Source organism: Temnothorax americanus, unplaced genomic scaffold (assembly GCF_048541705.1).
Source record: "Temnothorax americanus isolate GAGA-0224 unplaced genomic scaffold, ASM4854170v1 Scaffold121, whole genome shotgun sequence".
NCBI classification, from domain to species: domain Eukaryota; kingdom Metazoa; phylum Arthropoda; class Insecta; order Hymenoptera; family Formicidae; genus Temnothorax; species Temnothorax americanus.
Window position 1 is genome coordinate 338765 of NW_027509255.1, and position 18603 is coordinate 357367.

The 18603-nt window shown below is 35.1% G+C and overlaps 3 long non-coding RNA genes across 9 annotated transcripts; 2 read left to right on the plus strand and 1 right to left on the minus strand.

Moving 5' to 3' along the window:
* Window positions 1–93: 93 nt before the first annotated feature.
* On the plus strand, window positions 94–4425 carry LOC143893572 (uncharacterized). Of its 7 annotated transcripts, none has more exons than XR_013255849.1 (6): window positions 100–312; window positions 2611–2744; window positions 3124–3291; window positions 3368–3510; window positions 3685–3752; window positions 3841–4425. It is a non-coding gene; the product is annotated as an uncharacterized LOC143893572 (long non-coding RNA). The 7 variants fall into 7 exon arrangements; XR_013255847.1 differs by having other exon boundaries at window positions 2624–2744; XR_013255852.1 differs by having other exon boundaries at window positions 101–312; window positions 2656–2744.
* Window positions 4426–4495: 70 nt separating this feature from the next.
* Window positions 4496–6045, minus strand: LOC143893574 (uncharacterized). The gene is made up of 2 exons (XR_013255854.1): window positions 5564–6045; window positions 4496–5472 (listed from the first exon to the last, which is right to left on the minus strand). It is a non-coding gene; the product is annotated as an uncharacterized LOC143893574 (long non-coding RNA).
* Window positions 6046–6472: 427 nt separating this feature from the next.
* LOC143893573 (uncharacterized) lies at window positions 6473–9120 on the plus strand. The gene is made up of 2 exons (XR_013255853.1): window positions 6473–6612; window positions 6691–9120. It is a non-coding gene; the product is annotated as an uncharacterized LOC143893573 (long non-coding RNA).
* Window positions 9121–18603: the final 9483 nt, after the last annotated feature.

Sequence of the window (18603 nt, forward strand, 5' to 3'; positions counted from 1 at the left end):
CCTCGCGGTTTCCCGCCCGGCTGGCCAGGCCGTGGCGGCGCTGCTCGGCCCTCGGGGCGCCGTCGGGGGAAGTGTGCGGGTCGCCCACCCGCGCTGCAGTCGCGGTGGTGCACCCGTGTAGTGCGGCGGGGCCGTGTTACGCTGTGCGAGACATTCCTGGCGCTTTTCCAGCGGCAGGCCCCGGTAGCCCGCCCGTCGGTTCGACCCCTCCGCCGTACGTCCTCCGAGCGCCCGTTCTTCCCTCGTCGCGACTAACGTCGGTACATTAGGTCGTGATCCCACGCTCCGGCACCACCTGTCATCCCTACAGAGGTTAGTTAGCGCGAGTGGCCCTTCCTTGACTCGAGTCGAGGCGCCATCCCTGACCTTCCCCTCGGCCGAGCTACCGTCTGGGCGGAGGACGCGACAAATGTCACGTCACAAGTTACATCCCGAAGTATTTTTATTGTAATAAAATAACTGAAATAAAACGTATGTAGGGATGGGGTATGTTGGCTCATATCAAGACACGCTTTTTAGATACCGGGTTGAAATTTTGCACATAAATAGAGTATCATAGAAAGTATATCCTCCTCTAATTTTATTAAAATCCGTCGACCGGTATGGATTTTAAAAAAATTTTTATTCTTTAGAAAAGCGTGTTTTACGCTGTGGTTTTTTCAATATTTAAGATATCAATTTATTTCTAATTCTATTATATTTTTCAGTTTCTACCCCTATTTCATATATAATTCTTTAAAATTTCATTGATTAGATCCATTTTTATACGCGATCAAAGATACATAATTTTGCTTCCTCATAGAGAAAGCTTTGTGATGGTGAAAAATTTTTTTTTTGAGATTTTGATGGAAATAGGTTTAGAATGTTCTAAAATGTTAGTCGAAAATTTCTGGAAGTGTGTGTGTGTGTGTGTGTGTGGTATGTGTGTTTGTGTGTGTACACGCATCTATTTTTTTAAGTATGTTTTACGCTATAGCCATCTCAATATTTGAGATAGCGTTTTATTTCTAATTCTATTATATTTTTCAGTTTTTTCTACCCTTATTTCATATATAATTAATTAAGATTTGGTTAATTAGTTCTGTAATTACAGACGTTTGAAATTTTGAAGAATTCGTACATACATAGAACCCTGATAAAGTTTGGTCTAATCAATCAAATTTTTAATATATGAAATAGAGGTGGAAAATACTGAAGAATATAACAGATTTAGAAAAAGTTGCCAATAATTAATACTAAATTTCCAAAAACATCATTCTTTAAAAAGTCGTAAGCGGTTGAGACTTGAGGTATAGTCTATAAGGGTTAAAGTTGCCTTGAGTGCTCTTATTACAATCTTTAATATTTATTTAATAAAAAAATTGAAAGTTAACTTAAGTGCTTATCACAATCTTTAATCTTTATTTAATTAAAAAATTGAAAGTTAACTTAAGTGCTTATCACAATCTTTAATCTCTATTTAATTAAAAAATAACTACTTTAAAAAAAGTTTATTAAAAGTATATATAAAAAGAAAAGGAAAATATATAAAATAGTGTTGTGAGAAGACTTTGAACGAGTAATAAGTTCCTGCCCTTCTGTCTAGAGGGCAGCTCCCGGTTGGCGGCGCGACTTGGCGCGCCACGCGTGCGTGCGGGCATTAGTGGTGCTCACAAGAGCCTCGATCACCCGTGTTCAGACGTGTTAGTTACGGTTTAAGTTACAGAGTGTGACATACTTATATATAATAAAGACAGTATTCAGAGTGTATAAAGATCAAGATTGTTGTGTTCCCTGCCCATCTCACCACATTTCAAGTCGTCCTTAATTATATTTCCAATAAATAGAAACTTTTATTATTTTAAATTTTAGTTTTTTTTTTTTAAATGATGTTTTAGGACAATAAAAAAGTGTGCAAGTAGAAACTTGCACATTGCTTCCTCATAGTTTTTAAGTGTGCAAGTAGAAACTTGCACAATGTTTCCTCATAGTTTTTAAATGTGCAAGTAGAAACTTGCACATTGCTTCCTCATAGTTTTTAATTGTGCAAGTAGAAACTTGCACATTGCTTCCTCATAGTTTTTAAGTGTGCAAGCAGAAACTCGCACGTTGCTTCCTTATAGTTTTTAAGTGTGCAAGTAGAAACCTGCACAATGCTTCCTCATAGTTTTTGTGTGCAAGTAGAAACCTGCACATTGCTTCTTTATAGTTTTTAAGTATGCAAGTAGAAACCTTCGCTCACAAAGCTCCTCTATGAGTAAGCTTTTATTTTTTTATGTATAATTATTAGTATTTATTTGTTTTGGCTTTCTCATAAAGGAAGCTTTGTGAGCGAAGGTTTCTACTTGCACACTTAAAAACTATAAAGAAGCAATGTGCAAGTTTCTACTTGCACAAATAAAAAATATGAGAAAGCAATGTGCAGGTTTCTACTTGCACATTTAAAAATTATGAGGAAGCAATGTGCAAGTTTCTACTTGCACACTTAAAAACAACTATGAGAAAGCAATGTTCAAGTTTCTACTTGCACACTTAAAAACTATGAGGAATTAATAAGCAAGTTTCTACTTGTTCTTGCTTTCAATCCATACATTTTCAGTCGCATTGTAATAAACTTCTTCAAAATTTTAGTATTACATTACAGCCACTAACTAAACAGTGCCTCATCTGAAATAGATCAAACAAACGAATTATAATGAGAATCCGACACGGATAAAAAGATTAGGCTGCATATATGTGTGCAGGGCACATAAGCAACTCACAAGGTCAGTAAAATCCTCTGCAGTTATTTAACAACACAGAAAAGATATTTTTACTTACCGTGGTCATAAGAAATAATAATATGCATTTATAAACTTTAGTCAGCACTGTCAACAGTTGTATAATACGAGCCTAACATGACCGGCTGTAACTAGAATCCTAAATAATCATTTATTTGATTTATTTATTTGATTATTTAGAACTCTAACTGTAACCAACCAATCAGAAGTAGGAACAATATAGAAGTCTGTGATTCCCACTTTACAAACAAGTTTGCGTTTCTCTAGAGCTCTAGTATTCTCATCCGCCATTTTTCTTTCAACTATATGTGAAAACATAATCTTTTCGTAAACGTCAATACGCTTTTCGGTCTCGTATCCTCAGGTTCCAAAATGACTGGCTGCGTTGCAATTAATTGCAGTAATAGAAGCAAAAAAGGGTTTCAACTTTTTCGAATTCCAATAAATGTGGAGCGACGAAAAAAAGTGGCTTCAAAATCTAAATCTTTGCCGTGAACAGTGGATATCAAGCAAGTCAGGTTGTGTCTGTGAAGTAAGTCCAACGCTGTAAAAGCAAAGCATTATTTGTGCCTCATTAAATTGAAAATTAATTGTTTTCCTTATTACAGAGGTACACTTTGAGGATTCACAGTTCAAAAGTAGACGTGTCGACGGTTGGAAAAAATTAAAGCCAAATGCGGTTCCTACTTTATTTCATGTTCCTAATCCACCTCGCAGGATTAATTCACCTCCAAGGAAGTCTCCATACAAAGTAAATTAATTTTCAAATTTTGTCAAATGTTCAGAATGTGGTAGTCGTAGATCTCGAGCTATACCGACTTTGGAATCGAGCTTTGTGCTTTTCATCAAACTTTCTTCTTTTCTCTTCTAATTATAAATTCTTGAATATATGCAACATATTTGATAGCATATCAATGGTTTTCAGAAGATACGAAATAAAGTTGCTGGCACGTATGCACAAAAATAGCAGAAGTTCCAATTACTCCAGAAATGGTAATATTATTCGACACCCTTGTGGTTCTTTTAATAGAAATTGTTAATTTTTATTTAAAAAACTGTAACATTGTCCAAAATGTTATAGAACATGGATTATGCTGCCCCATCAAACCATGATGTTTCTAATGAAGTGGAAGTATCCAGTTATTTTCCAAAAAGTTTACTGTCATCTGATAGTGAGCAGACTGCACAGGTGGTAGCCGGTTCGTCTTTGGAGGAAAAGAATGGACACTTGCGACCGACGCTTCAATCTGCACAGGTGGTAGCCGGTTCGTCTTTGGAGAAGGAGAATCAGATGCTACGCAGCCAAGTCTACCTTAAAAGAAGCGTCCGTTGACATTGCGGCTGAAAGTGACGATTCAACAATAAATCATGTCGAGCTTGATGTGCATACTATTACGTTTAGTTATTTTTCCGATTTTGTCAGCGAATACGATGCAAAGAATATATTCTATTTGGCTGGAAGTACCACGAATGCAGTTGTAAAGCATATTTGTGGAGAATGTGTTGCATTTTCGTTGAGGCACAATTTACCACAGAATGAATTTATAAAAAAGGCGAAACTATACACGAGAGCATTGAACTTGGGTGGCTTGAAAGAACCTTGTTTTGAAACATTCAACTTAGTTTTACATTCTGACCATTATTATAAAATCTACAAGGATTTCATTTTGAGGATTGGAAACTCAAGGCTCATCGAATGCATTCATAGAAATGTTGCAAATATTTTTCCCACGTGCTGTAATTTAAAAAAAAATTATTAAGCATTTTTTTACTGTTCGTTCGTTTTGTACCAAAAATTTTTCTGAGAACAGTAAACAACGGAAGAACGTTTTTGGGTCTGCAAGTTTAAAAAAAACTTAACCAAAAAGTGTACAAATAAACTTTGAAATTGCTTGATATTTTATAAATATGTATTTTATGAAATAAAATAATGTTTTTAAAAACTAATTCCTAGAGATATTGTAAGCGTGAATTTTTATTAGTCAATGTACATTATTATTATTATTATTATTATTACTATTATTATGTAGTGTCATTTTTGAAGTAACAATCTTTTAGAAAATTAAATTTTATTTTAGAATAATAAATTTCTTTCGCCAGTATATAGAATAACAATTAAAGTAATTTAAATCGACCTGACTGGCAATATATATAACGCCTTTCCGATATGAACATTGAAAACATTTAAATTTTATTTCATACAGTTTTTACAAAGTATAGTTACTTTCCATTTACACTCAAGTGATCTAAGTCACTTAGTTATGGGAGTATTTTATACTTAGATAAGATATGTCATTTTGTATTTACCTGCTTATTTTGGTGACAAAACTATCGCATAACAATAGAGATTCATAGCCTCACTTTTAATGTGAGTCTATTAGATTCATTAAAATACACGGTCTCAATTTTGGATAAAAACTCAATTGAATCTCACTTGCCAGTATGCAAAAGGAACGTGCATTCAACTGGCAATGAGTTATGACGTCACAAGTGAGAATTATCTGTTTTTATGTAAATGAAAAGCAACTTACATGTTCTTATACTAAATAAATTGTTTGACATTGTACTGTTGTAAGTATTCAGCAACTTTCGGATAATGAGAAAACATTTTTAAAATAGGATGTAACCGTTTCAGCTGACTCTTTAAGTAAAGATTTTCGGCCAACAAGCTTTCAATTTTTTGATCTGTGTAGTACTCTTGAAGCTTAGGGTCCTGAAAAATGAATGAAAGTATATTAAATATGATAAATAGAACATTAAATTAATAAACAGAAAAAAATTGGAAATTTATATGCAGCAATTACCTCTACATTTGGCCCAGGATGCGACGTACTTGGATTTTTTTATTATCCTCAGTTGACACTTTTGGATTTTTTTTGATTGTCCTCAGTTGACATTTTACAAGTAGCCAAAACCTAATCTAAAAACACAAATATAAAAAAATATGGCAAAACTGCAATATGAAGACAATTTTTTTGCGATGAATATTATTTAAATAACATATTTTCAGCTCTTGAAATTGTTGCTCCAAATACGTGCAACGAAACGGAGACACGATGTGTTGATTTACGAAAAATACGACTTATAAAACGAATTCTACTGTCGCGCGTTTAAGAACACATGTCTAATCAATTAAGAATCAATTAACACTTATTTTGAGTGTAACAGATTCAATATTTAAGTTAAATTTTTAGATTAATTGCGACTCCTAAAAGCGTATTGACGTTTACGTGAAGATTCCTTGAAAAATTATGTTTTCACATATGGTTGGAAGGAAAATGGCAGACGAGAATAATCACATTTATAGAGCCTTACTTAGAGACCCTATAAAGAGAGACTCGCCAACTCATTCTGGACTCTGATTGGCTGGGGTCTTAATCGTCTAAAAGTTCATATGGTGCATTCCATGTTACACCATTTGTACACTGTGATAATATACCTGTCAATCCTGTTATACGATAACCTGCTGTTTTATATGTTACATTGAAATAATTTCATACGTTTAATGTATATATATTTATGAACATCTATTGTTGGTAAGTTAATTATCATGTCTAAGTAACTTATAAAAAGATTTTGAATTAATAAAATGTAAAGACGATCTATAATTGAATAAATAGGTTAAGTTAGCGAGATACTTATTTTTTCATCAATAATATTCTTATCGTAGATTTGCATTTTATAATTTGCAATGCCGCACACTTGCTGCGCACCAAGGTGCTTCAATAAATCCGATGAAGGATATGCATTGATGCGATTTCCTAAAGAAGAGCAGCATAAAAGAATGTGGTCAGATGCTATTTTCGGCAAAAACGCGTCAAAACGTTCTTTGGAAAATCTTAGATTGTGTGAAGTGAGTGTACATCATAAGAATGTTATACAGGATTATTCAAATAAAATTAGTTTTAAAAATGTTTCTTTATTTTTTCAGGTACACTTTGACCAATCTGATTTATTGGTAGTGGGTCGCCGGAAAGAAATAAAAAAAGGTGCAATACCAGCACGGTTTTGTCAATGTTCCTCTGTCGATTTTTGTAACAAATCGCAAACTAGTAAGCGAAAGAAAAAAGGAACTTATGTGCGCAATGTTAAAACAAAATTGGATTCAGAGAATTTAAATCAACAGTATATAGAGCATTCTTATAGTTTTTTGCAATCTAAGACACAGAAGAGAGAAAATACTCCTGTGCATTACGTTAAAACAAGACTTGATAATCACATTTGTCAAGCAGGTAATACATCCGAGCATCCCTGTATCTCTATAAGAAATGTAACTTGTCCAATAATCAATCATACAATAGAAAATACTGCACAGTTATCCAAGAAGCAAGTGCGTATGATAAATCATTACTATAATTGCCCATTTACTACACTTCTGTTATCAATTAATGAAATTAAAAAAAGATGTTCTATAGAGGAAAATGACATGTCAAATTCTGAAAACACACACATTTATTTGTCTTCAGATGTTTCTTCTATTAAAAGAACTGTGCAAAAACTTAAAAAAGAAAATGAAATGTTAAGAAATGTTAGAAATGTTATGGAACTAATTCTGCAGAACAAGTTTAAATTTTATTGAATTAAAATCATATTTTTTATAATAAACAGAATAATAAACTTCTTTCGCCAGTATATAGAATAACAATTAAAGTAATTTAAATTGACCGTGACTGGCAATATATATACGTCTTTTCGATATGAACATTGAAAAACCAAGTTGGCTCACAGTTTTTCAATGTTCATATCGAAAAGACGTTATATATTGCCAGTCACGGTCGATTTATATTACTTTAATTGTTTTTTGCTTTCTCATAGAGGAAGCTTTGTAATGGTGAAAATTTTTTTTTTCGAGATTTTGATGGAAATAGGTTTAGAATGTTCTAAAATGTCGAAAAATCATATTAGTAAAAAATGTCCGGAAGTATGTGTGTGCGTGTGCGTGTGCGTGTGCGTGTGCGTGTGCGTGTGCGTGTGCGTGTGCGTGTGCGTGTGCGTGTGCGTGTGCGTGTGCGTGTGCGTGTGCGTGTGCGTGTGCGTGTGCGTGTGTGTGTGTGTGTGTGTGTGTGTGTGTGTGTGTGTGTGTACGGATTTTTGTACACGCATCTACTTCTACAATTTTTTAGATACCAGTTTGAATTTTTGCACACAAATAGAGTATCATAGAAAGTATGTCCTCCTCAAATTTTATTGAAATCGGTCTACCGGTATAGATTTTATGCAGATTTTCCTTTTTTTGAAAAATGTGTTTTACGCTGCCGCTTTCTCAATATTTGAGATAGCGATTTATTTTTAATTTTATTATATTTTCCAGTTTTTTCTACCCCTATTTCATATATAATTCATTAAAATTTGATTGATCAGATCTCGTATTACACACATTTGAAATTTCGAACATAAGAATTCGTACATACATAGAAGCTTTATAAAACTTGATCTGATCAACCAAATTTTAACCAATTATATATGAAATAGGGGTAGAAAAAACTGGAAAATATAATAGAACTAAAAATAAATCGCTATCTCAAATATTTATAATATCGGGCTGATTTTTTTTATCGATAAAGTATCATTTAAGGAAGGTTGGTATTGAATTTGGCGATGATTGGTAAAGGGGGGGGTAACTATATAGCAGACATTAACGTTTCTCTTTCGAACGATGTCGGATACAGGATCGTTCCACGGTCGGTAAAATAAAGTGAAATAAAGTGAAATATGGTAAAATACGTTAAAATAAAAATTTATTATGTCAATACGATATTAGCAGTAACATGTAACCATGTCAAAAGCATGTTGTATAAGCACAGCTGTTTTGCGCGATTTTAATTTTAATCGATTCGAAATTCAGTCTGTAGAAAGCATCACAAGTTGCGAGTTTCACATGTCATATGTCATTTAAATGACAAGATTATATTGATTTAAAATATATTTTTACGAGAAGCGGAAGAATATAATAATATAAGAAGAATGGAAGAATATAAAAATTGTAAGTTAAAATTAAATTTATCTATCTGCATATATATATATATATATATATATATATATATATGTACAAAAGAGTTAAGTGTGAAATCAGAACCTTTGCTAACAAAGCTTCCTCTATGAGGAAGCCAAAACAAATAAATACCGATAATTATACCTCGAATAAAATAAAAACTTGCACACTTAGAAACTATGAGGAAGCAATGTGCAAGTTTCTACTTGCACAATTAAAAACTACGAGGAAACAATGTGCAAGTTTCTACTTGTTTTTATAATAGTTGTAAAATATTTGTATATAATAAAATGTAAAATTTTTGTAAGCTATTATTAATCGTTTAATGTATGTTAAGATACTATATCAATAAAGGATAATAAAAATAAACTTTGTCACAATATATTTATATTTATTTTATTACTCTATCACATACTATGTCACATACTATATTATCATATAAATATTATATTATATATGTAACATACTATATCACAAACAAATTATTACATATATCACAAAAAATAACATAATTAAAGATGCCTATTTATTATTACAATACGTAAACAATAATATGACTTAAAAAAAACTTTAAAAGAATATAAACAAACGATGTTAACTTTTTGGCATTCATATTTAGCACAATATTTCATTACAATATATGTAAGTATATATATATATATATATATATATATATATATATATATATATATATATATATTGTCACGACTTTTTGCACTCCCGGACCGCACCGGGACGTGAGCCGGATCAAAAGGACTTAGGAGAGCGGGATGGTTGGCCTCTCCAGTGGTTTCCTCGCACCTCCGATACTCCACGAAATGTTCCGAATGTTAGACGCGTACCTTCGCGTCCACGAAATCGCGAAAACCTAAACGAGACGCAAAACGAAGTGTGGAGGTGCGTGGAATCGGCTAGCTTGACCTAATCACGGGCGGGGTTAATGAAGGGCGGCACGGCACTCGGCGAGGTGATACGTTAATTTCATACCCAGTCAGATAACAAAGAATATAATATTTATTGAGTACTGGTTGTCGAGAAAATAACAACGTTTGGCCATCCGGCTTCGATTAAACACAAGATAAATTCGACAAATAAATCACGAATAGCCGGTGGCGGGGTGTCGAGATTCATTTAACAGAACTAATATTACTGCGGACGCGAGACACCCACGGAGTATTAATTGGGCCTCTAATAAACCCGCTGAAGGTTCTATTCTCAAACGCTCAAACGCTTAATATCACTCACGAGAGTGAGGTTCAACACAAAATGTCGCGAAATAAGGGTACGTCACGCTTGGATTGCGTGGAAACCATGTCCGGGACCGTACGAAAACTCTGTCGCAATAATATCTTAACTTAACGCGAGATATTCGGCTCGGGCGCAACGGGAAGGCGCCGAGTCATGTAACCAAGCAAGTCGCGATATCGCTAATAATGTTGGGCGCCAGGTGTGGAGAAGGCCACACCACCTTTGACTCGAAGTGCGCTTCTAATATCCACGGAACGCTAGGAAGAACTACGCAATTAACATCTAAACGCACGAAGCGTGTGAACGCCGGTAATTTCTTAACGCGAGGATAGGACGCAACGCAAGTAATACCGGACGCAAAGTTTCTCAACGCGAGAGCACAATTATCAACCCGTAATAACGAAATTCGAACACCGATCGATACGCTAACATCGACGCTCGAACACCAGAATTTCCCGACGCGAAGAAACGGAACGCAATTGACGAACTACCGGCCCGTATGCGGCCGTATACCAAGGTCGCGAGGACAACGCAATGTACTCGCGATACCGAACTCATTAACGCCTATCGCGATCTCCAGGGATTCGCCACAACGCTTGTACCACGGTTCCGCGGCCACGATACCATCCCGAGGCCCTTCGCTCTCGTTATCGATCGCGAAATTACACTCAATCTTAACATGCGTTATCCCGAGCGAGAGCGTGTACCGGAGGGCGGTGTCGTGGCTTTACATATCGCGATTTACGGGCAACCTCACCGGGAATACGCCTCCTCCTGGGCTCCTCGCCGTCGCTTTCCACCACGATCCTCGATCCTCCAGACGAATATCGAAATACCCGACTCGGGGTGGCTATCGCGTATCTTACAAAACGATTCTCGCCGACGGACGACCAGAGAGTGAAAACGCTAGACCCGCTCGATTGCGGAATCGATACGATACCCCTTCCTGAGGGGCGCGCGAGCCAATCGGGCGCGAGCTTGCAAGCCCGCGGTGTCCCGGCGCAGTGCTGTCGATACGAGATCCTTCGGGGGCGTGCAACGGTCCCTCGGCGGCGTGCGACTTCTCAATTCTGTCCTTAGCAGCGGACGGAATTCGGTTATCGCCGGTGTGTCTCCGGTTTGACCCTGGGGCGGTAATCAGTCACCCCGTAGGTCGATGTTTTGTAGAGATCCTTTGCTGAAGCCGGGTGTTCACCCATGCTCTTGGGGCCCCGCTATCGGCGGCCTCGTCCGTCGCTGCCGTACGTGCCGCCCGCCTGCCGCGCTGCTCTCGCCAGCCCGCGATCTCTGCTGCTTCCGCGTTTGCCACCCCTCCCGGGTCATCGATCGTCCTTGATTTTCCTCGCCACGTACTCCCTCGAAGGTTTGCCGTGGTGTGGGTGAGGTGCCGCGCGTATTACATTGCAAAAAAAAAGGAACGTCATCAGAACGTGGAAACGCAATTAATTACGACCCCTGGAGATCTCGCCGTTGCCTCCCTGGTCCGTCCCTGGGCGCGAAATTCCGCGTCTTGTGACGGCGGCGGGGCGCCGCGACGATGCGGCGAGCCGCAACGTCACAATATATATATGTATCAGAGAGTATCAAAAATCTATGAAACCTCTAATCAAAACAAAAAATAAAAGTAATATGTAAAAAGTAATAATGAAAAAACAAATATTAAGCAATTTAATCCAATCATTAAAAGTAAAAGTATGAGAAAAAATAATTAAATTTTTTTATTAATTTTTTTGCTAATACTTGGATTACAATTGTCTGCCAATAATCTGGATCCCATGCTTTTACTTCCAAAAGCAGATGACTTACTTTGATCTGAGCGAATAAGACTTAAATTTGTAGATAATTGGTTTAATCTCATTCCTATAAGTTTTTTTAACAGCTGTGGCCGAATATCATGACAAGTAAAAAGACTGAGATGTGATAAAACTCGTGTGTATATGATTCTGGATTTGCAATTTAATGGATGATTTTATATTTTTTAACTGAGGTTTTATAACTTGTAAAATAACTTCAACACTTCTAAACAATTGAAATACTTCATCTGATACTTTTACCAAACGCATCATTTACTAATTCTGACGCTAAAGTGAAGCCCGCTCTTGGATGCGGAACATCTTCTGAATGAAGAAGTTTTAAGAAGCAATCGGCACATTTTATGTGCGGCTTCAATTTGTAGACCACGTGTCCACATATCTTATATAAAATTTCTTCTTCTTCTATACTTATTTCTTTACAATTATTTAAATGTGGAAATATTATATTTGACTCGATTAAAGACGGATTTGTACTTTCTTCTTTTTTTATAAATGAATGTATAATATAAGATTCAAAGAGTCATCAAAATTATAACTGGCACTATCTATTTTCTGATGACACTCCTGCTACGCACAGCTGCTTTAATCTAAATTTAAAGTCTCGTGCAGATGGCTTTGGTCTTTGAATGCAAATATTTGAAAATTCATTTTCAATATTGTCTTGTAAAAATCTACCCATGCATACAAATTCGAAACCTTTATTTATCAATAAGTAAATATGCAATTCTAAAGCAACTTTGCAACACATAACTGCATGAGTTTGAACAACTTTCCAATCTTTTCCAAAATTAGCATGCTTCATAATATAACTAACAAGACGAATAACAGACACAGCCTTATTATAGGATTCCATATTATAAAAACTAAGAGCATAAGTAATATTTCGTGATGTCATAACTTTAAACTAGAGTCCCTTTATAAGAGTCTGGACAGACTGGTCCTTATTTTCATTGGACGTGCAACACCATGGCGGAACCAATCACGAGCGGTAAAATAACGAGCCTTAGGAGCCTCTCTCAAGGTGCGTATTATGGAACTTTTCGAAATGGATTCCGATCGGAATTGTTATTTCCTACATTTCTATTGTATTTTTAGGGAAAACAGTATAATTTCGACAGGAATCCATTCCGCAAAGTTACGTGCATATTACGTGCCAGTACACATTAACGATATTGTTACGTGCTTTGCTGTAGCACTGTAGTGTTACATACCTGCGCAAAGCACGAAATGATGTCGTTAACATTTACAGAATAGGTGTCTTAGAATTTGAAATAAAGAATTACAAAATTAATAAAAAATGAAAATGACAATGTCATGCATTTATCTATATATACATCTCGTAATTTTCTCTATCAATAAATTGTATATACTATTATAATTTATTTTATTGAAATATTCTTTTCAGGTATTTTAAAGTTTTGGTTATCTTATCTTTATCAAGTCAAAATAAAAATATAGACAAACACACTTTCTCACAGCCTCTGTAGAATTCTCTCACGGTATCACAACAATACAACGATTACGTGTCCCTGCTAAAAATGACCGATTGAATCCGATTAAAAATTTTGAATCCGCATGAATCTGGATTCTTGATCCGGAAATCACGGATTTATAACGATTACACCGACTGAAAACGATTGAAACGGATTGGTATTCAAGGATGTAATTTTAATCGGATTCTATCGATTTGAATTGTTATGATTTTATAACAATTACACTGATTGAAAACGATTGGAACGGATTGGTATTCAAAGATGTAATTTCAATCGGTTCTTATCAGTTTAATTCGTTATGATAAAAAAAATTATTTATTTTAAAATTTTATTACTATTTTTTAACTAAATTTGTTTCTTAAGATGCAGTCTATGATTATAAATATTTTCTCGTATTTGAAAAACACTTACCTTGGTGGGATTCGAACTCGGGACCTCTGCATCGTGAGCCAACTGCCTTATGTGGTAGACTACTTCTTTTAATTTGATGTAAGCGTTATATATAGTCTACATATATATTGCAACCCCAGCGCAAATATATAATTTTTCAAAAATCATCTTAAAAAACAAATTCAGTTTAAAAAAAGTAATAAATTGAATTGGATATATAATATAATAGAATTTTTTAATGTCGGGTGAATGTCAAAAACCAGTGCTGGATCATTATAAAATTTTGTGTTCGTAAATATATTCGTAAATAATCGGGGCCTTATGTTATGTAAGGCCATCTCTAACAAATTTCTACACGGGAACAACTAAACACGCGGGAAGCGGGAAGAGGGAAGGCGATTTCACTTCAAGTTCAGTGAAGTTTGGAGTGACAACTTCACTCTAACGACTTCACTTTAAAAATCAGAGTGAAACTCTACTCTTTTTACCTTAGAGTGAATAAATTTACTCTATTGGAGCGAATATTCACTCTTTTTGAGTGAACTGGTCAGTAACTCCATGATTAGTTATATAACGATTAAACCGATTGGAAACGATTGAAACGGATTCGTACTCAAGGATGTAATTGCACTCGTTTTCTATCGGTTTGATAATTCACGTCTGATGTCTTAGTCAATCGTTTAAATTGTTATTATGATTTCGTGAACCCTGAAATCACGAAATTATAATGATTTAAACGGATTGACTGGACCGATTCAAACTGATAGAATCCGTGAATTCCGGATATATAAACAGGATTATTTACTACTTTATTATAATTCCATTCTTTGTACTACAAATTTATTACAATGTGCAGTATTTATTTAACCTTTTGAGAAAACACCTGTTTTTTCATTCACGGAGAACACTCTGGGTCAATCTGACCCTACATACACACTTTGATCGTCCACCATTTTAAATTGACGAGTGCGATTAGCTTGAAAAAATTCCCAGATGTACTTGGAACATTGTTAAATCAATTGATATAAACAAAAAGTGTGATTGAAATTAATTACATATTTTAAAAAATTCAAAAAAAATTTAAAAAAATGTTTTCTTTTTAAATTTTTTAAAATATGTAAATAATTCCAACGGCACTTTTTATTTATATCAATTAATTTAACAATGTTTTAAGTACATCTGGGAATTTTTTCAAGCTGATCGCACTCGTCAATTTAAAATGGTGGACGATCAAAGTGTGTGTGTAGGGTCAGATTGACTCAATGTGTTCTTTTGAAAAAAAAAAAAAGTTTTTTACAAAAAAAATTTTATTTTTTTATCTAATATTTTTGGCTAAAATGTTTTCTGGCAAAAAAAGGGTCAAATTAACCCTGTGTGTTCTCGAAGGGTTAAATAAAAACATTTTACAGGTTTGCAAATATAGATCTCATGATTTTATCAAAAGAAAATCCTGTAGTAAGAACTCTATTACGTAAAAATTATGTGTTATATACAATTTTAATGATTAAAGCGGATTTAATCCGATTCACATAGCTATACTTTCCCCAATTTAAATGGATTAAGCGCAGATACGATTAAAGCCGATTGAGTAGAATTCAGATGAATCCGGAAATATCGCATTAAGGTAGGCGTCTCGCTACGTGCTAGTCATGTGACTGTTTGTAGGTTTTCACGTTCAGAAATATATTTCAGGCAATTTTTGCTAAGGGAAAAATAATTTTATGAATTATGGTGTAAAATTTCATACGTGATAAAGTATGTTACTTTTTCCAAATTATGTGATTTTTCTCATTTGACTCCGTTTTGATCAGCTGATCATGCGAGTCGTCGAGAAAGGTTACAAGTGAGGTTACATCTCCTTCTCGATTGAATTTTGACAATTACTGAGAAAGGGTTTCAAAACGCATGACAGGGGTGTCAATTACTATCCAATTCGGCTAAGAAAGACGAGCCTCATAACCTGCAACTACAGTGATTAGCCAGCGGCTTGCCAAGTCTTCCCAACCTTACCTCGACCAAAAAATGTCTGCTCGATTACCGCATTTTCACTAAAATAAACTTAAAAATTAGCAGCGAAATCTCCTGTAAACTATATATTTTATGGTTGCATCGGATTCTTCGAAATCTAATGTACAAAAAGCAATGTTTTTTCTCACTTCATCTAATCGAAAAATGCGAAAAATATGTGATTGAAACCGTGATAGAGCCTTCTTTTTCTGGCCGTTTGTATGAAGTAATGCAAAATTTGTGATTTTCGAGATCGATTTTCTAGAGTAAATAGTCGGTAAGGAGCCACAGAAAAAATCGACTGCAAAGCTGATCATATAATTTGATATAAAATCCAAAATCGAAAACTTTATCTAATACATGCCCTGACGAGACGACTACCTTAAATCCGATTCCGGTGTTGTATTCAAATTTCACGATTGATGCGGATTCAATACGATTCATGTGGTCATTTTATTTACCCGATTAAAATGGATTGACATTAAGGGGTTAGTCTACTCGAGAGAGCCAAAAACAGGCGAATTTTCAAGAATTAATTTCAGACGAAGTATCGGTGATAAATGAATGTTTTTTTTTATTTTCTTTCTTAAAGTTTCGAGAACATGTCCAAATTTTTATGCGTTGAAAAATTTTAAGATGGCGATGAGGCACTCCTTCGCGCGCAACCATGTTTTTTAGAGGTGGTCAAACGGTGTACATGGTTTCTGGAATGTGGATGGTCTGAAACCAAAAAAAAAAATATAGTCATAAACTATATTGTATTGTCTACGGAATGACGAAGCGTTTTTTCTCTCCTTGTTTTTGGCGTCAAGAAAAAAATTCCTGAATTTTTTGCTGCATTTTTGGACTCAAATTACGTGTTATTATTATTAATAATTATTGAACAAAATATTATAATGATAAAATCGTTCGTCATTCCGTAACTACTATTCCATAGAATATGTGTACCAAATTTGAAGTCGATTCATCGATTAGAACTAGAGATATCGTGTACACCGTTTTGAAAAACATAGTTTTGAGAAAAACGCGTTTAAAGTTTCGGTACTAGTTTTTTGAGTAAAAAATTGCATTTTAAGCGTCTTACCGTTAATCAGCCATTCCTGCGTCATACAGTAAACCTTCCACCTCGTAAAAATTTTCTTCGAGAGCCGATTGTGCTATTCTTCTATTAATTCTTTCTTGTTTGGAGGTCTCGAACGACCGCTTGTCAGCAATCGCAATTCGCAGCTCATCCGCTTTATCGCACATTTCGACGGCATTTGGCCCAATTTGTAAGTTCAGGACGTCCATCATTTGTAGAATACTCTCGTACCCGTGATTAAAAATGCTTGCTGCAAAATACGATGCCACTTCCACGGTTTTCGTGCCACTAAACACTCGTTTCAGAGCAAAATGATGCAATACTGGCGTGCTGTCTGTTGAAAATACTTCTGACTGACTATAAAGTATTTTTAACGACATCTGTTGGTGTCGTTAGTGTATTAGAGAAATTCAAAATTGAATGGTAAATCGTTATGTTGTACCCGCCGAACAGGTAACGATTTGCAGCAGATAGGCGTTTCGGAGCACTCCGGAGCGCTTGGGTAGGAGCTCGAAATTTCAATGAAAACGAGTTCTGGCAGGTATAAGACCTTTTGTCCCTTATTCTAGAGGGTTCAAAGGATTTTTTAAGCCAATAAAAAAAAAATCGATTTTTTGACCATTCTCGAGTAGACTAACCCCTTAATACGATTGAAACCGATTTAGTCGGATTCAGATGAATTCAGAAATATCGCATTAAATCCGATTTTGGTGTTGTATTAAAAATTTACGATTGATGCGGATTCAATACGATTCATGTGGTCACTTTATTCACCTGATTAAAATGGATTGGCATTAATACGATTGAAATCGATTCAGTCGGATTCAGATGAATTCGGAAATATCGCATTAAATCCGATTTCGGTGTTGTATTAAAATTTTACGATTGATGCGGATTCAACACGATTCATGTGCTCACTTTATTCATCCGATTAAAATAGATATGCATTAATACGATTGAAACTGATAACGACGGATTCAGATCAATCCGGAAATGCCGAATTAAAAACGATTCCGATTGATTTGTTATTAGAACCGATTCACTTCCAATCGGGCATCCGATTAACCGGATTGAAAATGCATTCATTCCGATTCAATTTCACCAAATTTAATACGGAACCAATCGGATTTAATCGGTCATTTTCAGCAGGGTAGTCATCGACGCCATAGTATTTTTCTTCCATCTAGGGCGTCTAGAATAGAGTCCCTATATACGTGACATTCACGCCATGTTGTTGCACTCCCAAAGTCTGTCCAGACTCTTATAAAGGGACTCTACTTTAAACCATTGCCTCAAGAGAAGTACAAACCATGCTGTAGTTTGCATCGAAGAATCATTTTTCTTTTGACTAAAATGTAATAAAACTCCAGCAGTATGAGGATTGATAACATTTGTAGCAGAAGAAACTTTTATTTTAGAAAAATGAGATGGTTTCAAGGTTGTTTTTTTTAAATGAGGGACAAATTTCAGATCCATATTGAGTTGACGATCTTCCAGCCATTCTATATATTCAAAATTTATAATATTAGATTCAAGTTTTTCGTTATGTACCACATTGTCAGGAAGAAAAATTATCTTATTCTTCATGAACATTTCTTTTAAGCTTTTGAAAACATGAATAAAATCAGGCATAGCATACAGCAGCTTATTTGCATTAAAGGGATGTGTTCGTGAGTAAATCATAAAGTTTTTCTTGTGAGAAAATCCAAGGCGCGCCAATAATCCTTTATTTCCCATATCGCAAACTAAAGCGAGAACTTTAAATCCAATTTGCTCGCATCTCTCTAATATTTTCATAATAACTTCCACAATGGCCTCA